At 45.5% G+C, this 24702-nt stretch overlaps 1 long non-coding RNA gene across 1 annotated transcript; it reads left to right on the top strand.

The window, feature by feature from the left end:
* Nucleotides 1–9281: 9281 nt before the first annotated feature.
* On the top strand, nucleotides 9282–12019 carry LOC134485682 (uncharacterized). The gene is made up of 2 exons (XR_010063939.1): nucleotides 9282–10254; nucleotides 11880–12019. It is a non-coding gene; the product is annotated as an uncharacterized LOC134485682 (long non-coding RNA).
* The last annotated feature ends 12683 nt before the right edge of the window (nucleotides 12020–24702 follow it).

Raw genomic sequence — 24702 nt, 5'->3', positions numbered from 1 at the left:
TCCCAGAAGAGAGTGTTGCTTCAGGAAAGGGGCTGAAGTTCACTGTAGCAGTTGAGGGGACGTCACTTGTTCTTATCATATTGGGATTCACTTGAGGCCTGTATCTTGAGTCGTCTGGCAGACCTCTCATTTTCTTGTTAATTATTCTCGAGACTCCTCCTTTGTGTAAGAAGATGTCACGGGGAGTTAGGGATTAGGCTCCAAACGGTCCTATCTTGATTGTCAAAGTGTGGGACTTTTATTTTTCGGCTTTTGTCTCTTTCATCTCTCCATACCCTCCTCCCACCCACCCCCAGTTGATCAATGAAGTCAAATCATTAACAAGGGACAAAAATCTCACTTCTGGAGCGTCAGAGCTTGGGGGTTGGAGGAGGGGGGAGCGCTGCTGACTCAGCACAGTGGCTTCAGAACGGTGATGCATAGAAGGCTCAAGGGGCATTTTGGAAATGGGAGGGGTTTGTTACCACACGATGTCCAAGGCCATGCTGTGACCCCATTTGGAGACTGAGATGTTCTTGGTGGTGTGAGTTGGGTTTTGATGGTTATTATCCATGAGGCAATACCATCTGCAACGCAACTGCTTGCAATGTGGAGGGTGCCAATAGCACCAAGAGCTTAAAGAGGAATAGCCAAAAACACAAAGCAGAATTTTAAAAAGGGGCGGGGGACCAAAGCCATCTGGAGAAGTTACTTAGGAGTTGTTCTGACCGGGTCTGTTGAACTCCGGAAGAAGCAAACTTGATCAGTCTGTTGAGAAGGTAGGGATTGAGAACGTGAAGCAGGAAAAGAAATCCTATTAGAGGGATAACGAAAACTGGCAATGAGAGGACCAGAAGGCCTGGGCAAGGGAAGCCCGTTGGCTTACAGGCGATTCCGCTAGGCTCCTCCCAGGGACCTAGCAATGGCTTATGTCATCACCTGTGGCCATTACCTGCAGCCACCAGGTGCAGGGGGCCTGGCCTATAAAACATCTGCCTTTATACCCCAGTTCTCTCTCTTTTTTTTCTTTCTCTTTTCCCATGTGTTCCCAGCTGGTCTCTCTCTCTCCCAGGTTTTGTCCTTCTCTGTTCCCGTTTCTCTACCCTCACAGCTCTGCTCTCATCAGACTGCCTCTACCCCTTCTCTCCCTCCTCTTCCCCCAAATAAATTTCCTTTAGACTAGGTCTGTCGAGTGGTGCAATTTCTCAGGGGGACACCTTGGCATGGGCCGGCCTCATCACCCCATGCTGCCACATTAGATTTCATAACAAACTCTTTACCCACTAGGGAAATTGGTAGGAAAATTTAGAGCCTGATGCACTGTGGGACAGAGGATTTGGTTTTTATTTTTCCTTCAGAAGCCTCTATAAGGTAGGAGAGCCTCAATCCAGGAAACAATCTTAGATTTGGTCAATTCATGTCTGCCAGTTGCCCCGTGATGCCTGGCAGTGGGAGTCGTGGTGAGGGGTCCTCTGGGGCCTGAGACTTGAAGGAAGTACTAAGATAAGCGTTTTGTGGACTGGTGTAAAGTACAAGTGAGGCCTGAGGAGGACCGTGAGAGACGCAGCAGTGATAGGTAACGGTGAAGAGTAATGGGGCGTGGTGAAGGGTGATGGGACGTGGTGAAGGGTGATGGGGCGTGGTGAAGGGTGATGGGGCGTGGTGAAGGGTGATGGGGCGTGGTGAAGGGTGATGGGGCGTGGTGAAGGGTGATGGGGCATGGTGAAGGGCGATGGGGTGTGAATGGGTGATGGGGCGTGATGGGGCTCTTCTTCAGAAATAGTCACTAAGTAGAGCTGGAGTGTATTTACTCGGAGCCAGACAAATGAGTTCTAACAGAAGAATAGAACATGTGAAGGGTTTTTTGTCATTCAAGACAGGATTTGTCCAGCAGGACTAAAGTATGGGTGAGCTTAGATGTCAGGAGGGCACCTCCCACATGAACAATCCTGAAGTCGGGAGCTGTGTCACGAGTGTGTGGAGCTGCTGTAGAAGTTGGTCCCTTGTTATGTCCTCCATTGGCTCACTTCTCTACCGGGCTCTCTTGTTTCCCTCTGAGCACTGGCTGGAAAATAGCCTTTGCTTCCAGGAGAGGTGAGCTCAGTTAGCAACGTCGTGGACTCTGGCAGCTGTTGGGTTACTTAGTAAGACTCGGAGAGGTGTCTTTAAATGACTGAAGCTGGTTATCCTAATGAGTATCCTAATGGGAGTACCAAGTCCCATGTCTGAACCAGGTCAGGAAGGGACTGACTCAAATTTTGTTTTTTATTATCACTTATTATTGTTATTATTTGCTGGGCTCAAGGCTAGGTAACTGGATAAAAATTAACTTTCCCTCTGCACAGGGGAGGTCATTCTACTCACTAGGAGGCGCTATGAGGGGGCCCCCAGAGGTGCTTTACTTCCTCCCCACCCCTTCGTGCTTGCTTACAACCTGCTGTGTTGATCAGGGTTTTGTTGGCCATGTGACCATCCCTGGTCACTTAGGGGACTTTGGCTGGAGGCAGCAACTCTCTTCTTTGCAGATACATCTGTGGCAACAGTCCAGCACTCCGTGGCCTCTCAGATGAAGAAGATAAACAATTTACCAGAACTGCCAGGCCTTTTAGCCAGGTCTGCTAACCCCCTGATGACTTTGGAAGAAAATGACAAACATATTAAAAGTTGTTTCTGTCCCTTTTTACCCTCTTGGGCTCTGCCTCCTGCTTTTAGTTGTTGAACACCCAGGAGAATCTTTTTTTTTTTTTCTTTTTAATTTAACCTTAAAAAAGAAATAATGGATTTTAGTTTGAACTTTGAGCAAAGCTTAGACAAAAACAACTGTTTTAAAAATAAATCCCAATTTTGTTATGACTCAGCTTTTTAAGTAGCTAAAGTTGGCAAGCTAGGCCGAAAACATCATAATCTTGATAAAGATTTGTTCTTTAAGGTAGTTTGTGGAAATGTTACCAAGAACAGATGAAGATCTTCTGCAAACCTCAGGGTCTTGCAGGAGTCTAACCTCGGCAAGCTTGAGTCTATGTACACAAAATCCCTGTGACCAAGTTGAACCTCTTGTGATACTCAGACTTTTACTTTTGGTTTTATACTAAGACTTTTCTTTCCTTCTTCTTTTTTTAGCCTTAGGCCAAAATCCTATTTTAGTTTGTAAAAATACTTTCATATAAAAATGTTTTACGCTTATATGCTTTTCCTATCTCCCTTCTATTCATTGGTTACTTTTAATGTATTGTGAGATAAAGTAACAGGGCGAATAAAAGAACTGAATCTGAATTATATTCTTGCCATTTACCACATAACAGTCTAGGCTCAGATGTTTGCTCCATGTACGTCTTAGGAAGAACTTTTGTGACTTTAAAGGGCTCTTTTGCAAATTCTTTCCTGGTCTTCCAATTAAATAACCTCAAATTAATAAAATTATCTTGCTTAGAAAATGCAGAAGAGGGCTGAAGAGGTGGCTCAGCAGTTAAGAGCACTGTCGGTTCTTCTAGAGGTCCTGAGTTCAAATCCCAGCAACCACATGGTGGCTCACAACCATCTGTCATGGGATCTGATGCCCCCTTCTGGTGTGTCTGAAGATAGCAACTGTGTACTTATATACATAAAATAAATAAATGTTTAAAAAAAAAGAAAATGCAGAGAGAAAAAATACACAACCGAAAATCTTCATTTGTTAATTCTGTTACTGTAGTTTGGGATACACAAGGCTTTGTCCCAAGTTGATGACATGTCCTAGCAGGTCAGAGTGTTTGCCATAACCTGAGTTCAAGGCCTGGCTCCCGCGGGAAAAGTGAGGCTAGAGGTCGATCTCTAACACGAGGCTCTGGAAACACATTCTTAAGCCCCCATCTTTGCCAAGCTAGCATGAGAAAACTCTCCCATGTTATCAAACATAAATCATAAATTCTTACTGTGTGTGTATGATGTATGTGACTTTGTGCAGTCTACAGGAGCCAGAGGAGGATGGCAAATGTCCTCCTGTCCTGTCACTCTTTATCCTATTACCCTGACAGTGGGTCTCTCACCGCACTTACCATTCAGACAGACTGGCTAGCCAGCAAGCTCCCAGGATCTGTCTAACTCTACCTGTCTGCCCCTGGTGCTAGGGTCACAGATATGACTAGCTATCCCTGTTTTTTCATGAGCACTGGGGACCAAAACACAGGTCCTCATGCTTGCACAGAAAGCACTAATATCCAGTGGCATGGTTTGAGTGAGACTGGCCAAGAGGGTCACATCTGGCAGCATTGTGGATCTCCTCCTTGGCTGGGTGACCTGTACTAAACTCGGTGTTAGAGTAAAAGTGCATGCACGTAAACCCTGCAGTCATACATATTTTCAGAAGCATCTAAGGTTCATTTTCAAACCATACCCTTTCACAATCCCCAAAGCAAGGTGGCTAAGTAACTGTCTAATGTGCACATAAGGCCCTGAGTTCAATAAAAAAAGGGGGGGGGGGAGGCAAGCAAATATAAATCTTGGACATTCTCATTTGTTTTTGCTGCTTCCTTTTGGAAGGGTTTGTTGTGTGTAGTTTTACACTACCTGCCTCTGCTCCAGGATCTGGACCACACTACCAGCCCCCACCCGGCTTCCCTTGAATCAATGGATAAAAGACACATACACAGTTGTACCTTTTCATGTTGCCATCTTGGCACAATTGCTGGGCACTACTATCTCCTGCCTTGAAAAGCAAGCCCTTATCAATTTCTTATCCCCGTCTCTCCCACCTGCCCTAAACGTCAGTTTCTAAACTCCCTTGACCTGTGTGGCCCACACGGCTCTTAGTTCTCTCTCCAAAGCATGGCGAACCCCATCCTCCTTCCATGCCCCTCCCTGCCTGCCTCCCAGGACCTGGAAGTCCCGCCTGTACCTTCTGCCCAGCAATTGGCCCATGGCTTTCTTTACTGACAGATCAATAACCAATTGGGGAACAGGACCTTAGCATCAGAACTGCTCTCTATTACTACAAGGGTTCACAATAAAAGTCAGTGACTTCCCATGAGTTTTCTTAAAACTGGGGTGTTTTAATTCCTGTTGATATGACAAAGAAAGAAAGAAGGAAAGAAAGAAAGAAAGAAAGAAAGAAAGAAAGAAAGAAAGAAAGAAAGAAAGAAAGAAAAATTAGCATGAGTGAGGACTGCAGAGATGACCCAGCAGCTAGGAGCACTGGCTGCTCATGCAGAGGACACAGGTTCAATTCCAAACACTGACATGGTGGCTTCTAACCATCTATAACCCTAGTTCATGGGGATCTGATACCCTCTTCAAGTCCGTACAGCAGGCACACATGAGATGCACAGACAGACAGGCAGGCAGAGCAGCCACGCACATAAAATCAAATGAGTAAACTCCTTTTTAAAAGCCACATGTCAATATTGTACAGAGTTCGGCTTTCTTTGCAGGGCTGTCACATTTTCCTATTATCCTAATACCGAGGGAGGGGGAAAGCAATCTTTCAAAGATATAGAAATTATTTATGGACTATATTTAAGATCTTGGGAAAGGGTAATGACATGCCGTGAGTATCCACATATTACTCACGTGCTACATGGCTGTAAAGGACTTTTGCAAGCCCCAATCACTATTCCCACAGAGACTAAGCCTCCTCTCTGAAATGGACTCAAACATTCAACATCTGTCAGCAGCATCCCTCTTCTCTGAAATAAGCACAAAACCCAGCATCGAAGCCTGACGATGATGCCCCACCCCACGGCACCTTAGTCCAGTCCCTCCCATCACTGTGGTCCCTGGTACAAACATGGAGAGAGCGAGTGGAGGCGGATGAAAGTGGTTGCCTTCTCCTTTCTCGTGGCATGGAAGTGAAACCAGAAGTGAGATGTGTTGGGAACTTTTCATTGCTATTCCGAAGTGCCTGACCAAAGGACTTAAAGAAGGAAGGGACCCAGGTCAACAGGAGACACAGGGAGAGAGGAGGAGGGAAGGTGTGGTGACAGCAGAGGCTGCCACTCCCTTTCATGGACATTCGGGAAGCTCATGCTGAGCTCACTTCCTCCTCTCATCTTTTTATTCAGCCCCTGGGATGGTACCACTGACGTGTAGGGTAGACTTCCCTCCATAGTTATCTCTGAAAACATTGTCCATATCCCCTTGATGACTCTGAATTCCATCGTGCTAACACTCAAGACCAACAGGCACAGGGAGAAATAAACAAGTGCCCTCCTCCCCTTTCTGGAAACGTGGCCTCAACCTTCAGCCATATCTTCAGAAGCAAGCCTCACCTTTGAGGGAGCTAGAGGCTTGGGTAAGCCAGCTTAACGTCAGATTCTGTAACTTCCTGGCTATGTGGCTTTGGGTGAGAAGTTGAGCCTCACTCGCCTCTCTGGGATCATAGATGCACAACGGAGGCATAGAGAAGTGAGCATGGCACAGTGGTAGCTGGTGCCCCGGAGGCTCAGATATTTGAATGGTTGGTCCCCAGTTGGTGGAACTGTTTGGCAAGGATTAGGAGGTGTGGCCTTGTTAGAGGAAGCGTGTTACTAGGGGTGGGCTATAAGGTCCCAAAAGCCTGTGTCATTCCCCGCTAGCCCTCTCGGCCTCCTGCTTGTGGATCAGATGTGAGCTCTCTCAGCAACTGCTCCAGCTCCACGCCTACCCAACTGCTGCCTTGCTACCTGTCACATGGTCATGAACCCACGCGCTGAGACTAAAAGCCCCAATAAACTCTTCTGTTGCCTCGGTCATGGTGTTCTGTCATAGCACTAGAAAAGGAACAGAAACGCTCGCTTCCCTGGCATAAGTTACAAACTTCATTCTTTCTTTTTTTTTTTAAACAACTTATTTGTTTTTATTTTGCATGCATTGGTGTTTTGCTCCCATGTATGACTACGTGAAGGCATCAGATCCCCTGGAGCTAGAGTTGCTTGCTACATGGGTGCTAGGAACCGAACCCAAGCCCTTGGGAAGATCAGTCAATGCCCTTAACCGCTGAGCCATCTCTCCAACCCCATAAACCTATCTTCTTCCCCAGAGTGGTGAAGATGATTTTCCAAAAAGGTCCAGAGATCTGGCCCTTTACTCGTCACTACACAGTGGCCTCTTCGTGGGGCGCTGTACCGCGGAAACAAGCTTTGCCTGCTTTTTTCTGATCAGGAAAGGTGACACCACTGCCCCAGTCCTTGAAAACCAGGAAGGGCACAGAGGGTGCCTTGCAGAGTCCCCCACACATTTCTAAGACATTGCCAGAAGCCGACATCACACCTCGAAGCAAACAAAAAGTTGGGTAACACTTTTCTTAAGTACCCTTTACTCAGAGAACACTGTGTGCTGGTGACAGACCCATGGAAGCTTGGGGGACAGGATGTAACAAAATGCCCCCCAGCAAGATATGGGGAAGGAAGCAACCGGGGGTAGCAGACTGAGGGCTGAGCTGGACCCCAGAAGGGCCCCCAGGTCGTGGGTACAGCTCCTATTCTTACTAGCAGGGGGATGTCATGCCTTAGACAACATTTCTGGACACATATGCTGCAATGGGCAATGCAGGGAGTGGGCCAAGCTAATCAGAAAGTCCCTTCTGCCCATGTTTCCACTTAAGGAGTTAAAAAGGTGGGAACGAAATGACAAAGCAGTTTTCTCTGCGTCCTGGAGCCTGAGCCATCAAAGCTAGGTCAAGTGGGTCATCAGACAGAAGGCTGAAATAGCGACTTTACCTGTCGGGTTTATTTAAATGGTTTAGATCATTTGTGAATACGTATGTCAGTGAATATGCTCGCTCGAATATGTGCAGGTACACATGTAATGGGCCGGGTGCTGTGGAAGCTGGAGTGTCCTTTGGAGCTGTCCACCTTGTGTCTTGAGACAAAGTCCCTCCCCGGAACCTGTGGTTTGCTGATTGATTTAGACTGACTGGCCAGTGAGCCCCATAAGTCCACCATTCTCCATATAGCCAGCAATGGGATTATAACATGTGCTATCACTCACAGCTTTCTAAATGGATGCTGGGTGCTTGCTATCCCCCCGGCCCCTGAATGTTTTAAATCTTTGCCCTCTCTTAGCGATGAGAACATCGTTGCAGAACGCACATGAGGTGTTGGGAGGGCTGCTGGCCACGCCTAGTTTACCAGTGTTCCAATCACAGAGCCCAGCCATATTGCTTTGCACCTATGAATGAAACGAAGCCCAAGCTTCGCTTTGCAAGAAGAGTTGCTGTCCACAAAGGACAGGGCGGCGAGGCGCCCTGGTGTGTTGAGGAACAGGATGAACTTGGGTGTGCCTCTCTCGGGCCTGCTGCCCACAAGTCCGCCCTAAAGAAAAACTATCCAAAGTTTATAAAGGTCTCTTCCTCCACACACAGCTGTGGGGATTAGGTTGCAGCCCCAGCAGGTATTTTCATGGTGAGTTTTAGACACCTCCATGACTTAGGGAGACTAGCCAAACCGCCCATTTCAGATTCTCTCCACTGTGAGGTGTTGGGACTCTCCATCTTTCTTCCACTCACCTCTTCCAGGCCCTAGGCATGCCATTCTGCCCTCACCTCCCTTCCCTGGGACATGGCAAGTAGTCTTTTCATTTCTAAAAACAAACAAACAGAACAGAAACAAAGATGAGTTCGATTACAAAGGGAAGTTGCACAGCTCTCAAAGAGACCTCTTCCAGGAAGTCACTGGATGTCTCCAGTGATTTCTCACCACCTTCCTAGCGTCAGCTGGTCAGGAGTGGGGTTTCTCAGAGACATCCTGAGTAACTGCTCTTGTAGATACTCCAAGGTGAGAAAGCTCACAATGGGGCAGAGAAAGTGTTGTTTCACCTGGAACAAATGTCAACACATATTCTGGCCAGTGATTAAGACCAACCAGTACCTGGAAGTGAGGCCCTGCCCTAAGCAAACAAATTAGACATGGTCTCTTGGGTGTCTGTGGTCCTCATAGGCTTGGTTCTTCCAGCCACACATCTACTTTTGCTGCATAATTTGTTCTTGTCCTTGAGATTCACTGGGATCAGAACAGGTCTTTGGGGACCTGGCCTCCCTCTTGTTTGGACACACAAACACACACGCACGCGAGTACACACACACACACACACACACACACACACACACACACACACACACACTGTGTCCTCCTTACTCATGTGTGTCAGCGGACACATCCAATCAGCCTCCAAGAGTATGTCCCAAGAGTCTGACTCAATGTGACAAAGAGAGGTTGACAGAAGTTTTCAGGGCAGATGAAAAGTGGCCGAAAGGTAGCTTTGCTAGAAGTTAGAAAGATAGAAGCCTCCTCCCCATTAACTCACAGGTGAGGAAAGGGCTCAGACTGCCTCAGGCGGAGGGAGCAGTCGGGAGAGTGCGCCACGCCCTTCAGAAAGAGAGCGTTTCTCCACTCAGAGACAGTAACCATCTTTGATAAAAAGTTTGTAATCTTTTAACATTTGATCAGTGGGACACATGTGCCACTTGGTGTGCGGCATTACTGCAATACGGCGGGCTCCTCACTGCTCCAGGCACTTCGCGAGCGTCACAAAGAGGTGAACAAAACAGATTCCTGTGGTCATGAAGTGGGTGTGGGAGGAACTAATATGAGTCCGGTAAGGCTGTGATTAGGACTCTGAAGGAATAGAACACAGCTTGGAGAGGCTGGAAAACTGCGCGTGCGCAGACTTGGCTTTTCCCTCCGTGTCCACAGGGTTGGGGGGATTAAGAGGGTTGCCTCGCAGAAAGAAGGCCTGAGCCTTCCTGAAACCCTCCTTTACCCACTATCAGAAGTGCAGATGAGGCAGGGAGACATGACAAGATGCCTGTGACTGTGAGTCACAAGGAAGTCAACCAAGAAAGGCTGTCATTGGAACTGCAGTAAGGGCCGTACAGGCCCCCTCCAGCAAAGAAAATCAATCACTTACAATGAAAGGGCCAGCCCTTCAGAGAATTCCTCCCTTCCCTTTGGAATGGAAACTGGAATTCTTGGGCCTTAGGCTTGCTTGAGCTTCTGCCCGCAGAATGAATTCTATGCTTTCATTCACTCGCCTTGGCTTTCCCAACCAGTACCTTACGAATCCCATCCGTGGCCCTTTGTTTGCAACACAAAGGCACAGAGATAGTGATGGGCACTTCGGAGCCTCCCTCTTCCGGTACCAGAGGCTTCTCAACTTAATGCAAAGATCAGCAATCCGATACATCGTGGCCACGCCAAATACGTCTCCTTTTTCTGCTTTTCATACCACACTGTCTATTAACTGACCTACTGAGGATGGACGGCGAACAAGCTGTGACCAAAACAGAGACTAACAGGCAATGGGTTATCAAGAAACAGTGGCCAAGTGAGTAGCTATTGTTAAGTTAGGTGTGGTTTTACAGCCAATGGCCCCACTGGGTGTCTAGAACCAGCTTGGGTACTCAGCTGGCAAGCTGTAGTCTAACTTTATAATCTAAACACTATGATGACCAAATTCAAAATCTAAAAATAGTGTTTTTAAAACTTCTTTGTTGTTTTTAACCACTCCCTATATGTTAAAACTTCTTTTCAATTCAGGAGTTCCATTTAACATACACGAAGAAAAGCTGAGACACAGGAACCAAAGCTCTAGAGAGAAAGGTTTCTATCCCAACAAAGTAAGATATTCCTACCGTTCTATCTAAGGATGGATGAGCGGAAGTTCAAAACAGCTCCTACAGAAACAGTATAATTACATAAACTGTACATGGGGCCAGTGAGATGGCTTAGTGGGTAGGGGTGCTTGCTGCCAAGCCTGGTGACATGAGTTCAATCCCTGGAATCCACATGGAAAAAGGAAATAAGCTACCTCCACTGGTTGTCCTGTAATGTCCTCATTTGTGCAGTAGTGTGCACGCACCCATGCACAGGCATGCACGCACCCATGCACAGGCATGCACGCACCCATGCATAGGCATGCACACATACAAATAACAAAAATTTAGAAATTTAAATGTATATGCATAAGAACCCTAGGAGGAAGACATTAATATGCAGTGGTTATATGATAATTACAGCTGATGTTTTTACAATTTCCACATTTAAATTTTTATTTAATAGGTGCCTGTTAATTTACAACAAATGTTTTAAAACGTGTTCAAATATATGATAATCTTATTTTCTTTGGAGTTTTTGCAGCCTTATTCATTGTGGCTGTTCACTGTAGCCTCATTTCCTTTCCTCATATATATTTGAATGAAGGAATAGACAAAACTTTTGAACTTTAAGACTAACCAATGAAATGTTATTAGATTTATTGTTTATTACAATAAAACATTTGGGCTTTCTTTGTTTCAGATTTTTAATTTTAAAAGATTTTTTAATTGTTTTATTTTATTTATGTGGGTATTTTGAGTATACGTATGTCTGTGTGAACCACATGCATGGTTGTAAGCTGCCATGTGGATGCTGGGAATTGAACCAGGGTCCTCTGGAAGACCAGCAAGTTCTCTTAACTACTGCAGCTGTCTTTTCACCTCTGTTTGGAGTGTCTGAAAAAAGATTATAGCAGATACTCACAGGCATATACCTACAAGGGCTGAATTTTGAAGATCAACTTGGATTACACAATGAGACTCAGTAAAAGAATATAATAAAAAGATAAAGAAAAGGGGGGAAGAAGGGTTGGGGATTTAGCTCAGTGGTAGAGCGCTTGCCTAGCAAGCACAAGGCCCTGGGTTCAGTCCTCAGCTCCGGAAAAAAAAAAAAAAAAAAAGAAAAGGGGGGAAGAAAAGAAAAATGAGGGTTTTTTTTTAACTTGTCTTACTCAAGTCTTGGCTATTTTGTTTGTTGATGTGAACTTTAGATTTAGTATATTAAATTAAAGAACAAATATTTAAACACATCCTGACATTTAATACTACTTGAAATTCCATTATTTGAACGTTATCTGCTTCTTATCGGCAGTAGCATCCTGCGGGCTTCTCAGGAAATCTCCTTTCTTATCCACAGATATTGAGATCCCAGCAGAATATGATTTTCATTTGTGACTGTGTCTCCTGTGGAGTCTTCTGCGTTCTGCTTAGTCACACGTTACAATAATGCATTAGAAAAGACAGATAACAAGTTTTCTGTGGCAGAATTTTACACTGGAAGAATTGTGAGTGGTCCCTTAGTCTAAGATCCCTCCCAGACCTGGAATCCCTTGCAAGCCTTCTGGTGTCTGTTTGAAGTCCTCAGATGCTGGGGCCCTTGCTAACTCCCTGGAAACCTTGTTTATTCTTTAAAGGTTCTTCCTTGTCTTCTAAATCCACCACAGATGAAGGGAAGGTTTCCTTTTGTTATGTGTGCTTTGCTACATCAAAAAAATGTTCAAAACTTGTCATTGGCAGTTTTGGACACCGACTGTGTGCTGAGTATTATCTAGAGCACCGGCACAGAGCAGAGGCCGAGAGGTAAGGTTACCAGCCCAGGGAGTGTTTACTGTCTAGCTGGGAGGAATCCTCTACCCATATTTCCCTCCTAGTTAAACAGATACACTGTCAGTAAGCAGATGGGAAGCAGCCAGCATCGGCTCAGGCACAAGAATATGTAGGGATTAGTTGTAGATCTCTAGAAAGTATTGGACTGTCCTATGAGGCGCTGTGTCCTAGCTCCGCACTGCTTGGACATTGAAGAAATGTAACGTTTTGTCATCCCTAAAGCTGGCAGAGCCAGAGAGTCCATGTAAATAGAAATAAAATGGGCACATCTCAGCAGACTTTTATAAATGTCTGTTTATGCTGTATGTGTGTGTATACATGTATGCGTGTATAGACATGTATGTTTATACACAGTGTACAATACACGTGCACACTCCTTTGTTATTCAAGCACACACCTACAGTAACAGAGAGGTGGAAAGATACTGGATCCCTTGCTTTTCTCCTTGTTATAAGCAGCAATTTAAGGGAGAAAAGATTTATCCTGGCTCATTGCTTTTGGGATGCAGTTCTTCTGCTAGGGAAGGCACAGCAGCAGCAGCTCAGGGGGGTAGTGCGAGCCCGAGGCTGAGGCTTCTTCCCTCTTCACATCATGGTGGAAAGGAAAACAGTGGATGCGGGCACTCGTCCGGCTTCCTATTTTTTTTTCCTTTTTCCTCAACCTGGGTCCCCGTGATGGTGCCAGCCGTGTTCCAGGTACGACTTCTCCCCTCAATTAATGCTACACACTTCTGAGTATCTGGGTGATTCCAATCCCAGTCAAGCTGATGAGGAAGATCAGCCATCACAAACACCCGTATCTCACTTTCAAAATTATCATGTCTAGGCAATGGGTTGTAGGTCCTTTTCTCTTTGTACTTCAGGATTCCTTTTCTGCAAGTGAGAAGTATTTACTTTCAGCAAAACAACAACAATAAAAACCAAACAAACAAAGCAAGCAGAACAGACCCAGTCCTGTTGAAAGTTTCACTCCACAGGCCTTCCGCTTGGTTCCTCCTGGCAAACCCCGTGCCCCACCTCTTTCCCAGCAAATAGAAGACTCTCAGCTCAAGCACCAACTCGGAGCGGGTACACGCATGTACAGTGGCGTCCCCACCTCTGCCAAGCCCTGCAACCCTCTCCCTCTCTCTGTGCTCCTGCAGAGCGTGTACACACATGTACAGTGGCGTCCCCGCCTCTGCCTTGTCGGTTCGCCTGATTGCAGTACACACAGACTGGCCCTGGCGGGGCCTTTAGTCTGAGCATGATGTCACACCCTTAAGCAAAAAGTCAGAAGGTTTGTGATGCTCGAGGAGCCTCACGTGGGTCATCCTCATAGCTTCCCACGGGCTTCTCTTCTTGCCTCCTACCATGCTCTCCTACTCCCCAACCTCCGCTGAAGTCCCTACAGCCCATCAAATACACCATGCCTTAGTCCATCCAGGAGCTTCTATAGCGTGGATCCAGTTTATTTGCTCATTTCTCTCTATATATGTATATATAATATATTATTACATATAATATCTATTTATTGTGTTATATTGTTATATTATATATTATACATGTATACCTTATATTACATAATATATATGTATATTATATTATATGTCATATTAAAATATAAATGTAATATTCATACATTTATATGAATTTATAATATTTAACAATTATAAATTATAAATATATAATTATATACACTATATAATTTATATAAATATATTTTAATATAGAGGTACTATATTTTAAATAGTATGTATAGTATATATAATTAATGCATATAGGTATATATTTATATATACATTAAATATTGAATATGTATATTTAAGATCATGCTTCCCACCCAGGGAATTTCTAAAAATAACTACAAGCCATTCACATATTAGCTTCATAGCCACCACTGTTGTGTTGTGCCCATCAAAATCTCTTTTCTCTGAGGCTTCCTGAAGCCCCAACACCCTTACCTCTCTTGGTCACAGGGATGTGCTTTAATGCAAGGGCAAATTTCAATGTGACTCGAGTCATGTTGTGCTAACCTCTGTATCTTGCCGTAGTAGCTACTCGATAAAGGTGTGTTGGTCTGAAGTAATTAGGGAATAAATGGATGGGGGGAAAATGCTTAGCCATGAGGGAGATACAAGTCAAAACCATATTTCAGAATGGTTAGCGTTTAATTAGTTAATGATTAATAATTAATACAAGCAGAAGTGTTAGTGAAGCGTGGGGGTGGGGACGAATCTGCTTACACTGCTGGTGAGCACAAATCAGTGCAGCCCCTGCGGAACTCAGAGTTCACTGAAATGGGGAGCAGCCCCGCCGGGCTCAGTGGGAAGGGAGAGTGTGCCCGTGCATCAACAGAATGATTCGGTCTTCTGTTCAAACGTCTTCTTAAAATGCTATACCTTTGATTAAGTGGTGTTCTTTTAAATGTTGTACAATGTGGGTTCGAATCTTAGTTCCACCTACTACCCATGAGACTTCAAACAGGTTATAAAGCTCAATATACCTCACCCAACTAGATGAGACCAGTAGTTTCCTGTAAAAATGTCACGGGGATTCAGCAATGTCACAAACAATGAGTCCCAGCCCTGTGCCTGGTACTTGCTAACTAGCTAATCAGTAGTAGTGTATCAAGATGTCCCTGCTGTCTCTGTGTTCAGACACCACCCTAAGGGCTAAAGGATTTTGTCTTGCACTCAGGCAGATAAACAACTCACTCTGATATGTTTTGATAAGATAGGACCACAAAGCTATAGGAACCAGGGTGAGTCAATTCCTAGAAAATGTGGTCTCTTCACGGAGCTTCAGAGTTTAAGTAGGATTTCATCAGGACAGAATAGGCTAGACATTCCAAGCAGACATTCCTACATCAAAGAAAGGCTAGGAGGACCCAGCAGGGTGAGGTTGGGCTGCGGCTCCTCCCGCTTCATTTTCTAGTAGCCTGCAGAGAATCGCTTTCTTCTTTCTTCTGGGCTCAGCAAACCTAGCCAGGGGCGAGGGGCTGATAGGAAGCTCCTTCCAAGGACAGAGAGTGTGGGACCCTCACAGACTCACTGCTGCCTCTCTGATGTGGGGGACACCAGGCCGAGTGCACCCTTCAGTCATCTAACGTGTCTGACTGCTGGTGGAAAGGGCAGAATTGCTAAGAGCCCAGCAAGGGAAATGGTGGGAAAGAATTCTTCTTAGAAACCTGGGCCAGCCTTCCCAAAAATCTCAGGACAATCCACAGTCGCTTGGCAGCCTGGCTGAGGTGGCCCAGCAGCTGAGGCAGTGCCAGCAAGCCTCCCATGCAGCTTTTCGCCACAAAGTCCCTGTTTCTTTTGGGTGCCAGCCATCTCCACAAGTCACACATGAGGTTTAGTACCAGAAGCGGAAAGTCACACAGACTGTAATACTTACGACCTTCCAAACATAAGCCTTCGCCTCCACGACTGGCAAGGAGATGCAGGGGTGGGGGTGGGGGAATAATGCCTGGCTCTGGGGAATTGTAGATGCAGCTGTGTATTTATTTATACATTTGGGGAAAGGGCATTCCGGGGATGTAATCATCTCATCGCCGGTGTAATTTGGGGCTGAAACTTGTAACTGTGCTAACGTTCCCTGCATTTTCTCCAACCCCTTATTTCAATCAAGAAACCAAGCTTCGTCTTTCTTATCCAGAGCTTTGGTAAAGTGGAGAGCAGACTCCTTACCAGAACAATAGAGACCAGAGGCATGGGGCAGGAAGAGCAGTAAGTTAAAAATGCACTTCCAGACACTGGCTCCATGCTCGCCAAGGATTGCTGGGACCAGAACTTAGACCTGAAGGGAATACAGAGAGCCCAGCCAGCTGCCTAGGCCAACAGCTAACTAGGCAGTACTTAAAGACAACTCAGAACTCAACGAGACTCTCCATGACTTAGTACCGACATCTCCCGGTCAAGACAGAGTCCTTCAAATGACTGAGCTGGAATTTCCTCCTAGACAAATAAAACAGGGACTAAATGAGCACTCTTTGCCAGTAAAAGCAGCCTTTCCTCTCACTCCCACGTGGAGAGCTTGTGACTGCCCCCGCCTGAGGAAACTGTAATGAACCTTCCTGAATGAACCTGGCCAGACACTTGTGATCTCAAGGCCCACTGCCTGGTCCTCATTGCTTCTAAATTCCCAAGTTCAAGTCCCAAAGAAGAGGTACAAAGTGAGATCGATAAGAAGGTGTACTTACATCCCAAGAAAAGGTACATATACTTAGATTCCAATCTATAAGGACAGAAGTCTAGGGACTATGTTTGGGAATGGACATTAAGAATATGGGGTGGGGGAAGAGGTAGAGGGGAGATTGGGAGGAGAGGTAGGAGAAAAACTGAGGTCGGGGATGTAATATATGAAAGAATAAGTTAAACACACTGAACTGGAAGAAGAACGAATATAGATGAAGTTAGATGAGGCCCAATTGGTTGTCGTGGTCTGCAAAGCAGAGATTCTGCATTTAGTGCTGTGGTTTGCTGAGGAAAGGTTCCAGGTAGAGGGTCTGCAAAGACATGCACCATGGAGGAAAGGTAGCTCTGATGTCGGAACTATGTTTCCTTTCCTCTTTTGTTTCAATAATGGGGACTGTTACCTCTGTCTCCTGCATGCCAGACAAGCTTTGTACCCCTGCACTCCAGTCCTTTTAAACCTTCTGTTTGGAAGTGAACAAGGGTCTCATTGCACTTTCCAGGATGACCTTGAATTCACTCTGCAGCCCAGGCAAGCCTTGAACTTGTAACCTCCCTGCAGGAAGAGGCAATACCGCATCCCTAGGGGCTCTGCAGAGAGCAATACCACTGTGGAAGGTCAGAAGAATGCTGGTCCTGCCTCATTCCTGCCTCATCTTCAGCTTGCTTATTTAGCAGATTCGGAGAACAGACAGCGTAGAGAGTGACAGTGGATCATAATAACCTTAGTCAGGTTATGGCTCCAGGGTAGCTGAGCTTCAAGATGTGGCAGCATGTGCCCCGATACCACTGTGGTATGCGACTCCTGAGCCAGCAATGCTTTTGTCTCAACCATAAAAGACAAGGAGGAGGAGGAAGAGGAATAGGAGGAAGAAGAGGAGGAGGAGGAAGGGGAGGAGAAAGAGGAGGAGGAAGAGGAGGTGGAAGAGGAGGAGGAAGAGGAGGAGGAAGGGGGAGGAGGAGGAATAGGAGGAGGAAGGGGAGGAGGAAGAGGAGGAGGAAGGGGGAGGGAGAAGGGGAGGAGGAAGGTGGAGGAGGAAGGGGAAGAGGAAGAGGAGGAGGAAGAGGAGAAAGAGGAGGAGGAAGAAGGGGAGGAGGAAGGGGAGGAGGAAGGGGAGGAGGAGGAGGAGGCCCTCGCCTCACCCCACATACAATTCAAAATGGAGGACAGATTTGTTTATTCTTTCTTCATGTATTTCATGTGTTTTGCTTACATGCACACGTGTATACCATATGAATAAGTGCTCCCTGTGGACATCAGAGGAGAGCACTGGATCCTCTGGAACTAGAATTACAGGTAGGTGGGTGCCGAGAGCTGAACCTGGGTCTTCTGCAAGAGCAGCCAGTGCTCTTAACCGCTAGGCCATCTCTCCAGCTCCACGATTCAAGATGAATAATAATCAAAATTTAAATCATAAGACTATAAACGTTCTAGAAAAAAACAGATGCCACCACCTTGGGTTATGTAAACATTTGTTAGCCATGACACCAAAATCATGACCTATAAATTTTAAGTGTGACATTGGCCTTTATCAAAATCAAGCTTCGCTACTCCAAAGGAGCCATTAAGAAAATTAAAGGATGCATTCCACATTTCAAAAAAAAAGGACTCACTTTAAAGAAATGTTAAAAGTTTGGGGGGACACATATGGTTAGCAAGATTTAAACTTATACAACATGTTATGTATCAAAATAAATACAAGATTTCACCATTGGCATGTATAATTTTTATGTTTGATGAATCACTTAAACTCTGAGGAAAAAAATTAAAAGACAGCCTAAGGAGAGGTATTTGCAAAGCACATATTCTGTAAAGGAATCATCAGAGTTTTTACAGCATAAGGCTAACCCAACAGAAAGGAACAAACAGGCTGGAGGGATGAGTCAGCAGGTAAGAGCATTTGCTGAGATAAGCGTGGTGACTCACATCATAGCTCTCTGCACGGGGGAGACACAGGCAGGTTGACCTCTGTGAGCTCGAAGCCAGCCTGGTCTACATAGAGAGTTCCAGGGTAGAAACCCTATCAAGAAAGACAGAGAGGAAGAAAGAAAGAAAAAAGGGAAGGAGGGAGGAAAGGAGGGAGGGTGGGAGGAAAGGAGGGAGGGTGGGAGGAAAGGAGGGAGGGTGGGAGGAAGGGAGGGAGAGAAAGGAGAGAGGAAGAGAGAGAGAGAGAGAGAGAGAGAGAGAGAGAGAGAGAGAGAGAGAGAGAGAGAGAGAGAGAACATTTGTAGGATTCCTGAGTTTGATTCCCAACATCTATGTGCTGTGGTTCACAAATGTCTGAAACTCCAGTTACAGAGGATCTGGTGCCCTCTATTGGCCACCTAGGGTACTGCATGTATGGGGTGCACATACAAACAAAAACAATCTTTAAAAATTAAATATAAAATATAAAATTAAGGGAGGGATAAACCTGATCAAAATATACTGAAATACCTAAAAACTAATAAAAAATTGATAAAAGAATACATTATACCAGATCTTTAAAAAGAACTGAGCTCCTTGGGGCTGGAGATTTTAGTGTTATATGCAGCCCTCTTCTATTTGCTTTAGGTTTCCAAAGGATACATTATTTTTCCTATTGTGAGAACCGAGGGGGAAGCAGCTATGAGAAAGCACAGAGGCCTCTGTGGTGTGCCTTTGATCCCCTTGCCTTTAAAACGGTTGTTTTGTGATCACTCCCTTTGGCTCGGACATCCGACGAGCACGGAAGAATGAACAGCAATAGAATCTCAGGAACCAAGAGCATTCTGTCCTGAGTTCTCTCTTCCTTCCAAGCCTGTAACCAGGATGACTTGGAGGTAAGATGACTTTTGCAGGGCACGTCTTCCTAGCTGAGTCTCTCTCCCCCGGATTAAACGAGGCTTGCAGTAAGCCTGACCTGGGGCCTGACCTGTCATCCTTCCACACGCAGGGCAGAGCTGCGGAATCTCAGGCACATGTGTGTGTGGCCCACCTGGACACACCACACATTTTTTCTTTCTTCTTGTGGGGAAAGTTATACACAGTTCAAACGAGTTTTCGTTTTTTCATGACAAATAACCCAAATGAAGGCATAGTCATGATTGCTTTCTAAATCTGTAAATCTCAACCTACTTGAGCTATCAATTAAAGTATCACTTCAATTAAGGTGGATGAAATCTGAGCCAAACTGTGTTCTGTTTGTGCAAAGAAATTCAGAGTAAGACATGCACAGCTCTGAAAAGCGCCGGGTACCAAATTCAGCCACACTCTAGGTGTGGCTTTACCTACAGTGGAGGTAGCCATTGAGACCTAACTCTCAGTCAGGCTACTTGTTATTTCTCTAATATCAATAACAATAGTTATTAATGTATTTCAGGATTGATTTTCTCCATCCTTTTCTCTCACCTTTGTTTTTGTTTTTCCAAGTTAGAGGTTACCCAGTTTTTCCCCAGGGAGGAGAGTATCTGACAATAAGAGTTCCAAATTATTTGGTCAAAACATCTCTGAGATTCTGGATAGATGAAATATTATCTTCCAGCAGAAATTCCTAAGACCCAAGAAAGCCATAGAATGGTTCAAGAGCAGAGTGGGGGCTATTCTCCTGACTCAGAACCATTCCTATGGCATCCACATTCATCTGTAAAACTCTAGAAAAAGCCATGAGGCCCAGCAGTCAGCGGTTCTCAGCCTGTGGGTCCTGTCCCCTTGGGGTTTGAATGACCCTTCACAAGGGTCAGATATCCTGCATGTCAGGATACATTACAATACATAGCTGTAGCAAAAATACAGTTATGAGGTAGCAACAAAAAAGAATCTTATGCTGGGGGGTGGGGGGTCACCACAGCACGAGGAACTGTGTTAAAGGGTTGCGTCCTCAGAAAGGTTGAGAACCACCGCTCTAGGTCTAGCATCCTCTATGCTTGGTCGATCTTCATGTATTGGTGTTCATTTGAATACTCCAGAAGGGAGTCGGGAACCAATCCCAGCTGCCTTTACAGTTAGCTGATTAAGCTTCTGGATCCAGAGGAAACTGGGCCACCACAAAAGGGTGAATGATTGTGAGCTGAAGCCCCGGGGTGGGGGACAGTGTACACTGCCTTCCCAGGACGGTCCCATCCACTAGCCCCAAGTGACCGCTTTCATAAACTCCACATGCAACCCACAGCGTCCATCACCTCCCTGGGTGAAGATGGGTGAGCGTGTAGTTTCTTACGGTTGCATTTTTGTAAAGCCAGAAGAAATGCACTCTTTGCTCCGTTTGTGGCATCTAAATTGCCAAGCCATTATCTAAAAATTAAGCAGTTTCCACAGCTCTTTACAGTTTTATGTTTTGGGTTTTTAAATAAATACGGTTTTGCATACCATGGCCTAGCATGTACAAATTATGGGGGTGAGGGGGCATAAACCTTCCAAAGAAGGGCTCAGGGCAATTGTCTGTGGAAAGCCTCGTCTTGCCAAATGCTAATTACTCATGACATTGAGGGTGCTCCACATTCTTTCTAGAAATAGACCTTTCCACGAAAAGACATAATGTGTCGTTGCTTTATGAGGTAAAGCTACAAAGGAAACTATTTTTATCCTTAGGCGGGTTTTTTTTATCCCACTGGAAACTAAATATTTCATTGGGGAAGGGTAAAAATGGGGAACCCAAACATCCGGAAACTCATGACGTTTCTCTTCCTCCGGATTACAATTCTGAAAGACCTTTTCCTATTACATAAAGCTATATTCCGTAACCAAGCTTGTCCAGTGGTGACTATGCCAGCTTGAAACAACTAGTGAGCATCAATGGGGGCTTCCAAACCAGAATACAAATAAAACAAATACGGAGATCATACAGAAGGATCCACTTTAGAAGACATTTCTCTCCCTCATATCTGTCCCAGGATCTGTGTTGGAAGATAATGAGGTATAACAAGAGACGAGAACTTGAGCTTCAAGAAGAAAGATTTGAGCAGCCCAGAGTAAGCTCTAGCTGTATCACTTCCTGAATGTATGACCTAGAGCGAGGTGAGGCACCCCAAGGAGAGCCCCAGCTTCCTGGAAGCAGGATTACATGAGCTGTGAGCCCAGAGTTTAATGCCTCCTCTGCTTACAGCCCACACAATGGAGATCAGCACAAGGAATCTTCGCTCCCATACATCGCAAAGAATGAAAGCAGTGAGACAAAAAAAGAAAAGAAAAGAAAAAAGAAAGGGAAAAAAGGAAGTGGCTATGTACAAACAGAAGCACACAGTTTTGCCTGCTGACCTGATATCAGGAGCTTTTAGACAGACGACAGCAGTTGAGAATACATCTGAGTGATTCTAAATTCATGTATCAATTTTCTGCCCAAGGTATTCTCTTTAGTCAGCAACCCATAAACCTCATTTTTTTTCATATTTCAAGCTGAAATGCCACAGAGCTGTAATGGTAAAGTATAATTTAAAACTCATTTCTATATCAATCTCGGATCTCCTCTCTCTTTTTCCTAATAATTGCAACCCGAGATCCCCATGGGCTCTCTTCACACTCACAGATAGCATCTGGATGAGCCTAGGAAAGTAATTCCCACCGGCTCTCCCAGCACGTGTACTGCACAGAGACGAGAAGAAGCTAGGGGGAAGACGGGATTCTCTCAGCACATCGCTCTTAAACCTTCAAGAGTGATTCTTGGGACCAGCAACCAACACCCTGAGTCCCACTAGCTAGACTTAGACAGAGAGGTTCTGAGTTACCAGAGAGCCCAGGAAAGGAGGGACCACTCAGGTAGCTTCCTGTGGGTGCCATTTATGCACCTAAGCCCAAGAAACAGCAACCGCTTTCCCCCTCGGTCACACCTTGAGGAGCAGCGTGAGAGATTTCCAGAGCTCTCATGCTGCCCCAGTCACAGGAAAGTGAAGGAGAGGGTGAGATGTGCTAAGGTTGATGACAGTGTTGCACATGAAGGACAGGGACGTCTGCTGCTCTCGAAGCAGCTCTTTGGTCAGAGGGGACCACTACCAAACAAAGGAGAGACATGTTATGCCATGAGCACGGAACATGGTGTGGCCACAATTCTGCACAAGCCTGCTGCCCACCCCACCTCCATCCCAGGCAATGTTCTGTGGGATGTCCATGACTCTTGACACACATCCCTTCCCATCAAGAAAAACAACATCCCTACTTCTGAACGACGTCCGTGATCCCGTGGTCCGAGGGACTGTCACTAAGAAATCCCCAACGTTACATCTCTATTTTTAGGGACAACAGTCATGGCTTATGTGACGGATTTCTAGATGACCAATAAGACTCTTTCTTTGCATATGCATAATGTTAGGTCCAATGAAGACAAATAAAGATGTGACTTTAGCCGGTTTCATCAGACAAGCATCTAAGGGCTCCCCAAACCATGATGTATGAGCTTCCAGTTACAGTGTGGTTCAGAGTTTTACACCAAAGCTCACATCCACATTCCGTGCAAACTCCTCTGAAAGTCATGTTTTCCCGACTGCCTTGGGCTCTTCCCCCCACTTCCTGCCACTGTGAACAGGATGTGACCCAACAGGATATAAAACTCCCTTGTTTTCTGCTCTGAAAGATTGATGTCTATGCTTGATGACTTGATCACTGAACTCTGTCTGGTGAGCACAGACGACAAGAGGGAAATCCAATGACTTGAGCCAAAAAGCCTCGATGACAGACTGCTGGACTTCCTGTTCTTGCTTCAGTGAGTGGTGGATAGGTACGTTAGCAAGGGGTGGAGCCTAATGGCAGATACATACGTCATACATCTCTGCCAAGGCTGTGTTACCCTGACAAGTAAGCATACCTTTAGTGTGTACGGTGTCAAGGACCACAGGCCAACGCCCTCCCGGCTTCTCTGCTGGGTCTTCTAAGATCTCGGGTGTTAGTGCACATGGCTGTGTGAGGGTGTCTCTTTCTAATAACTCTATCGTGTATGTCATGCTGGGTCAGGACCCTACCATATGCTGGCACTTCACATCGACAATGATGTTGATATGTTTGCTATGAGCTGACATTGTTGTGAAAGTCTAGTTCACTGGCTTAAAGTCAGATTTTAATTCTTCATCACAAATCATTAGAAAGAGCAGCAGAGGAACCCAGGGAACGGCCAGGTGTGGCCAATAGCTGACTGAAGACAAACACAGGTCTATTCAACACCAGGTCTGCGGGGACCCACATACATCATGCATGGATTTTCTGAATCCTTCTGGAATCCATTTCCTTCTGTCTGCTCTCCTGGTGCTTGGGATAACCACTGGATGCAGACCGATTACTAGTTTTGTTTCTCCAGGACAGGCCTGTGACAGAAGCCAGTGCTCTGAGAGCCTCTGGTGACTGTCCCTCCTGTACACATTCAGGAGAAGCCAAAGAGTAGACAGGAAAGAAAGCAGTCTATCTCAGCTTTGTCCTCCTGAGGTTTGGGGACAGAAGTCTTACTGCTTAATGCTCAAGCCAGCAGCCCAACCCACCCACATTCCCCAAGCTTTCTCCAGAGTGGCTGGGGACCACAAGTGATGGATTTCTGAGAGGAAAACAGCATCAGTAATAGAAAGATGCCTCTATCTTATTACACAGATGGACAGAATCAAGCAATGGACTCGAGGAGCATGGACTTGTGCAGTTCACAGTTTCTAAGCCGAAGTTAGACTCTCCCTCCAGTTTATTACTTTGCCTTAAACCTTCAGATCACTGTGAACTTTTAGAGCATGGTGCTTAACCAGTCTATTCAAACCCGGTTAAGCGTCCCTAAACTCCCTTGTTATTTTTGGTATAGACAATGAATGCTCACAACAAATAATAAATTGTCCCGAATGAGCCAAGGAGTGGAGGATCCAGAAACAACAGCGTTGACATGGACCCCGCCCTAAGTCATGTGATCACACGAGCTGACCACAATGTTCCTAACATACTACTATTTATAGACATTAGCTAGGGAGCCTACTGCAGGATGAATTGCTGGCTCCCTCTAATCCCCCAGGTCAAGACTCCACATTGCACCACGCAGGGCTTCTGAAAAACACAAAAGGACTGAAATCTGGGGGTTGGGGATTTAGCTCAGTGGTAGAGCGCTTGCCTAGGAAGCGCAAGGCCCTGGGTTCGATCCCCAGCTCCGAAAAAAAAGAAAAAAAAAAAAAAAAAGGACTGAAATCTGAACAGAGTGACCCTTGGACATAACATAAGCTTAACAATCAGAGCTATGACAACTGTATGAGCCATGCTAGAATATTCACT

Source organism: Rattus norvegicus, chromosome 2 (genome assembly GCF_036323735.1).
Source record: "Rattus norvegicus strain BN/NHsdMcwi chromosome 2, GRCr8, whole genome shotgun sequence".
NCBI classification, from domain to species: Eukaryota; Metazoa; Chordata; class Mammalia; order Rodentia; family Muridae; genus Rattus; species Rattus norvegicus.
The sequence above is the reverse complement of the archived record's forward strand: the minus strand, read 5'-3'. Positions and strand labels throughout refer to the sequence as shown.